At 33.8% G+C, this 7,412-nt stretch overlaps 1 long non-coding RNA gene across 2 annotated transcripts; it reads right to left on the bottom strand.

The window, feature by feature from the left end:
* Positions 1–5,952: 5,952 nt before the first annotated feature.
* Positions 5,953–7,186, bottom strand: LOC131614113 (uncharacterized). Of its 2 annotated transcripts, XR_009287628.1 has the most exons (4): positions 6,807–7,186; positions 6,684–6,708; positions 6,389–6,574; positions 5,953–6,109 (listed from the first exon to the last, which is right to left on the bottom strand). It is a non-coding gene; the product is annotated as an uncharacterized LOC131614113 (long non-coding RNA). The 2 variants fall into 2 exon arrangements; XR_009287629.1 differs by lacking the exon at positions 6,684–6,708.
* Positions 7,187–7,412: the final 226 nt, after the last annotated feature.

Below are 7,412 nucleotides of genomic sequence, written 5' to 3'. Positions count from 1 at the left end.
GATTGAGCACAACATCACTGGTATAACTCTAAGTTAAAACTTCTTGATTGATGATTGTTATGCAAATGATGTGTGATCTTAGGGTCAAAAATCGGGGTATGACACATGTCCCTTAAAATCGAATCCCACAACTCTCTCCTCTCAACAGCATTAGTGGGTTTGGCTATTAGTTCATGGTACTTACCTATGCGTGCCATTTTCTAAAAATACGCTTACACAAACAAAAATGAATTAAGAAGAGCAAAGAGAAAGAAGGAAAAGCAATACCTGAGATTTAAAAAACTTGCTTTGAAAAAAGGGGGCTTGAAAGAGGAAGAACAGTGTCGCTTTACGGTAATGGTGGAAAGAAGCGTTGGAATGAAAGGGTTTTTATAGGGTTTAAATGTAATAATGAGGGCTAAGTGGAACAGTTCCCCTAGAAATACTCGTTTCCCATAAAAAGCCATCATTACAAGCCTAGAAAATCGCTATACATGCAACCTTTCGCTCCACTGACACGTCCTCAAACGGCTATAAAAGAATCTGAGGACTTCATCCGAGTACATCCTCTCAGCAAACGAGAACATATACTCGGGGTGCTTATTCCGGGATCGAGATTCTTACAAGTCGCGGCCTATAGAGACAAACTTCCTAGAACATGCCTCATAGACCTAACCCAACGATAACCTCCAAGGCTGGTCGAGTATACAAGCCAGAGTGAGTAGCCGTATGAGTCTACCCGGGTTATTATGACCGGAGACCGAGGAGTCATGAACAAGTGTTAGCCGGGTACCGGTAAAGTCCGAGTAGGGAAGGAATACTAGGGGTCACAGCACAACTCGGAGATAACGCATGGAAGTTACGCACAAGTTGGTCGTAACTGATGATTAAATACATCATCATTGAGCCTTGCATTCAATGATGAAACCAATGTCTCTAACGTTGGAAGGCCAAAAGGCGCTTCTTTAATGAGGCATTGAAGGTCAAACGTATCTATAAAAGGGGCTCCCACAAGAGGGATAAGCAAGACAATCATCTTGGAGAAGTATTCTGATACAACCTCCATATCCCCAAATATACACAAAAACACCATCTCTTTCAAGCTTCCCTCGCCTCTAAGGGCAAGCTTCCTTGTAATTTAGTTTTTGACACAAGAACACCATCCAAAGATTTTCTGGATGTGTTTTCCAAAGTTCATTCAACGCTCTTCTGAATGTCTTTGACGATCTTTTCCAGAGTTTATTCAATGCTTTTCTGGATATCTGTAATGTTTGCTTCTCGTACGTTCAACGTTTTTATGGATGTACTTGATTCTTTTCCAAAGTTCATTCAATGCTTTTTCTGAGTGTCTTTGATGTTGTGTTCCAGAGTTTATTCAACGCTTTTCTGAATATCTCTGATGTTTGCTTCTCGTACGTTCAATGCTTTTCTATATGTGCTTGATTCTTTTCCGAAATTTATTCAATGCTTTTCTGAATGACTTCGATGATCGTTCATGTTGTTAGAACAAGATTGAGAATCTATGTTCAAAATCTGGTTTTGATGATAACAAGCACATATTTTGTGAGTAACAATTTTATCACTAATGGTTTCATTTAGTGTGCAGATATTATGATATAAACCTTATACAGGATTCATCAGAAAAAGAGTACAGCGACTACTTCATAAACTGGCTCAGATGTGAAATCAAACATCCAGAAAATTGACAAAGCTAAACATCATTCATCAGATGTTCTGATTAACATAAAACAAGCAGCAATGAAGAACAAGACCATTCAGAAGAACAAGCAATACTAACGCTTACATAAAACAAGAAAAGAGTAAGAAAATGCATCAGAAGATTCAAAAGAGTTTAAAAAGAAATATCAGATACATGAAGATCTGGAACAGCAAGAAGATCATATATGAAAAAGATTACAAGTTCTGAAGCTACAACGCAGTGACATGCAAGATACCAACAGAAGTCACGTACAAGCCAATGGAGAATCTACAACTCAGCATACAGAATAAATAAAATACAAAGAGCTTAGAATCAAAGGGAGAGCCGTTAGAAACATCATCACATGCAAAACGGTTACAACATTTAAAAGGAACAATTCCCAAGGTTAAAAGAAGAAGTAAGCTACATGCAGCACATTGGAAAAGAAAAACCAGAGTAGCACGCCACTGACTAACATCAGGATAAGGTTCTGTCATGGACACATGCAGCCAATCAATACGAAGCATTCAAAACCATACTCAACAAGATTGCAACGACTCTATTCCAACGGTAACTCATCAAGCTATAAATAGAATCAAACTTCAAACTTGATGTGTATGGGGTGACCATCGTGTATGGAATCCATCCATCCTGCACAGAGTGAGGAATAAATCTATCCAAAATGGAGAGTGAGTGATCATCCATCCTTTGAATGGATCCGGAGAGAAAAAGAAAATATCCAGTGATGATCATCCATGGAGATAAGAAGAAAGTGTGCAACCAAAGATATATTCTGCACAAAAGACGAAGAAAGAATCTGTAGAATGCATCTGTGCATCTGTAGACGAAGCAGCTGAGCATGTACATCAAACTGAAGAAATATGAAGACATGCATCAGAAGATACAAGAGGCAACACATACTCTGTATGTGATAAGCAACAATGTTGAAATGCACTTATCATATGCCTGTACCTTACAAAAGAGAGAAAATGTGTGAGAAAGCAAACACACATCAGAAGATACACAAGAGGAAACACATACAATGTATGTGATCAATCCACAGTGTTGTTATACACTAAACACATGCCTGTGTGAAGAAAGATGGAAATGGAGAGCATGAACATGAAAGCTGATAAGCTAATTCAATTGCCCCATTAGAGGTAACATACACTATGTGTATGGTGATTAAATATTGAAATATACATCATATGCCTACCATGAAGAAACTCTCAAAGGATGAAGAAGCTGAACCTACATGCTCTCAGAATGCTCCACTGGAGAAGATGGGGACATCCAAGAATACTTGATCAAGCATTAATTGATCATGTTGAAAAGTAGAGGAAACTGAATACACCGAGTTGTTGCTCTTAGAGTGTTTCATGCTTACTGATGTTAATCAATGTGTTATTAGATGTGATCAGCTTAATGATCAGTATTGAAGAATAAGATGAAGATCAAGACAGAAGCAACCAACATAAGAGCTGATGCTCTTTATCTGCTTTCAGAAGAAGAAGATCTCATCCAGAAGTTCAAGAATAGAAGACTACAAGATTATGTATTATTTTTGTAATTAATTGTAAAACACATAGAGTTGTTGCTCAAAGTGTGTTATTTCTTAGGCTCTAGAAGTGACTTCTAGTCAGTGAGTCATAAATATATGTACTTAAATTAGGAGAAAATCTGCTTGTACAAGAAGCACTCATGTAATCTCCAAAAGATGCCTTGAGCGACCAGTTAAGGTTAGAAGCTTGAGAAGACAATTGGTTGCGGTCATTGTGAAAATCTCTTGGAGACCAAGTGAAGGTCAGGAGTCCAGGAGTCAATGGATATTATATCTCATGGAGATCACTGAACAGTCCATTGCAGTCAGTCACAGCAGGTAGCTGTGCAGGGAGTTAGTCACAACGCGTTGTTGTGCAGGTTACTAGATTGATGAACGTTATATCAAGATGAGATCACTGAACGGTTCAGTCATCTAGGGGTTAGTCACTCTCGGGTAGCTTGTGTAGGGTTAGTCACAATAGTTGGTTGTGCAGGTTGTTAGTCACGACGGATGATCGTGCAGTTGTAATCATGATTGGTTATAGTGGATTAAGACCTCTAGACAGAGGCATATCACCTGAAGAAGGTGGACTGGAGGTAGCCTTATTCAGAAGGTGAACCAGGATAAAAATGAATGTGTCTTTTACTTTCTGTACTTTTCGTTTTAACTTAGAACATTCAAGCAAAAGTTCTTTAGAAGTGTACTGAGACCAGTCAGAAGTTCTGATGACACACAGAAGTTAAAATGAACATCTCATTGGTTATGTAGTTCTACTTCCACATGCTTCCACAACACCAAAAGCATAATCCAATAAATGGTAAAACGAAAGAAAGAAAAGACGTTAAAAAGAAAGGGAATTTTAATCTGGTAAAGAACACAATTCAATCCCCCATTTCTTGTGTTTTTCTCCACCTTCACATGTTGCTTTCCAGAGTTTATTCAACACTCTTCTGAATATCTCTGATGTCTGTCACCTTTATTCTGCTATCTCTTTCATCGAGTTTTTTTACTCTTTCCATCATTAGTTTATCTCTCGTGGCGCTATATTCCCCACAGAGATTTGAGTCTATCTCATATCATATCATACAAAAACAAAAAACAAATAAAGTCCATACATTCATAACATATCATGGCATTGCATCAAGAGGAAAAATTCAGGTATTTTAGTATTTAATTACCTTTTGTCACTGGTAACTAGATGACTAAGTCATCCAAGCTACTTGACTAAAGATAATTAAATCAGGGCAGCTATTGCACCCTAAATTTTGCCCCGAACTTTTCTCCATTTAATGCATATCTCGATTTAATTTCTTATTATCCATAAAATTATTCATTTGCATTGATTTTATAAAATAGGCAATAATCATTCATCATTCATTAACTTTTTAAAAAAAAAAATCAAATTTAACATTGATTTTAGTTTAATATTAATTCATGTTGAATTTTTATTGAATTTTAAATCAAATATTAAATTACAAAAAATATATCATGCATTCATGTGATTATAATTGTCCTTCCTTTCATTCATCGATATGTTTGTTGTAAATTTTAATTTTAATTTAATTACGAATTATCATTAAAGTTTAAATCAATTTGTTTTAGTTCTCTTTTTTCTCTTTATTACTAGTAACAAACCCGTGCATCTGCACGGGTTTTGGTACTGGACGCGCATTTGTTTCAGATTTATATTTTTTAATAGAAAAATGTTTGGTACCCGTAAAAATAATAATGGAATGAATAGAAAAAAATCTGGAACCCGTGAAAAAATAATAATTGAATGTATAGAAAAATATCTTGTACCCGTGAAAAAATAATAATTGAATGTATAGAAAAATTTCTAGTACCCATGAAAAAATAATAATTGAATGTATAGAAAAATGTCAGGTACCCGTGAAAATAATAATAATTAAATGTATAGAAAAATATCTAGTACCCGTAAAAAAATAATAATTGAATGTATAGAAAAATGTCTGGTACCCATGACAAAATAATAATTGAATGTATAAAAATGTTTGGTACCCATGAAAAAATAATAATTGAATGTATGCAAAAATGTCTGGTACCCATAAAAAAATTGAATGTATAGAAAAATGTCTGGTACCCGTAAAATAATAATAATTGAATGTATAGAAAACTGTCTGGTATCCGTAAAAACATTCCGATCAATAAAATTTTCAATACAAAATATATTTTTGTTATTAAAATGTTATTAGAAATGTTAGATGAGTTAGATATGTAAAAAAAATGATGCAGAAATTTGTTGTGTTCCTAAGAAAGTGCATGTATGTAAATCATGTGCAATATAGAATCAAAAGTAAGTTTACTATAGTGAAAACGTGTCTGACAGGAAAAAATGGAGCCGTGTGCCTCTTTTCTTTTCATGATGTAGCCTGCTGTAGCTGTCCAACTCCAAGCAAATGTCTAATCTCTCTCTTATCACAATTTAATTTTTTATAGTATTGAGATCCACCATCACTCTCACAACTTTCTTCATGTTATCATTGTTTCACTCATCACTACCACCAATCTCACAACTTCACTTTTATATTCTCCTTTTGTCATCAATACAATTAAAAATTCAATAATATGAAAGACAATAATATAATTGGAAATAAAATATTTCAAGATGCAATTAATATTAAAGATAGACAATAATATTGTTTTCATATTAAAGATCATAATAATATATTATTGCAGTAACAAATATAAACAAAGGGTACAACAAATAGAATAATAATAAAAGTTGCATTAACATAAAGAACAAATATCCATTTTGAATTAATCTATAATTGATTACAATATAACAAATACTATTGATGTCAAATTCATAATCTTCTTGATACCTCTTGAATTTGGATACCATCCTTCCATTGTTCCATTTCATAATCCTATTCAATACATATAACAAATTAAAATCTCAAACATAAATTAAAAATACAAACTTAAAAATATTTTAAAAAATAATAATTATTTGACAAATCTTTGCTACATTTAACTTACAGAAAAATAATTAGGATAAAAAATTTATAGTTGTTGTTACAATTATAAATAAATTTTAACATATCGATTTATTTAACAAATAACTCATTGGTTTGGCTACCCAGTTATTAAAAAACAATTGCACATATCAAAACATGGAAAACAATGGCAAAAGTGAATAGACAGACCTTGTAAGTATGAAGAAGATGAGAGTTGATTTCAAATCTGGTGGTTTTGATATCAAATTCAGTGATTTCAATTTCAGATCCGATGTTCCCGTGGTTTCAATTTCAGATCCGCTAGAAGTCGTTTCAATTTTACACGGTCTCATTCCAGATCTGAAAGTTTTTGCTTCATCTTATTATAGTCAAGAACTGTGAAAATTAGCACCAAAATTATCAGTGAAATGCAAATAAAATAATGCTTAAAAAACGAATAGAAGAAATGTTGTATTTTAAAAAACAACATTTTTTTAAAACTCACCGGTAAAACCGGATCCAGCCTATAACTTGGAAAATAAACCACAAAATCATCAAATCAACCACAAAAATTCTATCTACAGAATCAAAACCCTAAGTTTATAAGAAAACCAAACAAAACCCATACTTTTTTAGCTTCAAAATTCACCGGCAAAACTCGATCCGTCTATAACCTGAAAAACAAACCACAAAAGAGTTAGAAGAGGATGGTGATGATGTTATTACAGAATAAAGGTGAGGAAGAAAACGAAGGGGGAAGGTTGAGGTAGAAGACTCAGTCGTCGGATAAAAAGAGAAGAGAGAAAAAGAGAAATAGAAAGATTGAAACAATATGAAAGAAGAGAAATAGAAAGAGATGATGTAGCAAGAGAGAGAAGACATTGTAAAAACAGAGAAAGGTGGAAGATGGGTTTGAGAAATCAGAGAGATGGAAGAGAGAGAGACATCAAAGAGAAAAAGGTTGGAGTGTGGGAATTGATAAAATTGTGTTTTCAAGAAAGATTTACAAAATATATTATTGAAAAAGCTTTTACTTAGATTTATTGGAATATCTTTTAGTTGGTAGATTGACATACGTGCATAGTTAGAAAGAAAGAAAGAAGAGCATTCAAGGTACCCACGTAGGTACCCACGTGGCAGCCTGTAGAACAAAAGGGGTAATTCAGTCTTTTCCAGAGCATATAACTTTCTTATATTGTAGATTACTAACCATTTTTTTCTATCTTTTTAGTAC

Source organism: Vicia villosa, linkage group LG1 (genome assembly GCF_029867415.1).
Source record: "Vicia villosa cultivar HV-30 ecotype Madison, WI linkage group LG1, Vvil1.0, whole genome shotgun sequence".
Classification (NCBI taxonomy): Eukaryota; Viridiplantae; Streptophyta; class Magnoliopsida; order Fabales; family Fabaceae; genus Vicia; species Vicia villosa.
The sequence above is the reverse complement of the archived record's forward strand: the minus strand, read 5'-3'. Positions and strand labels throughout refer to the sequence as shown.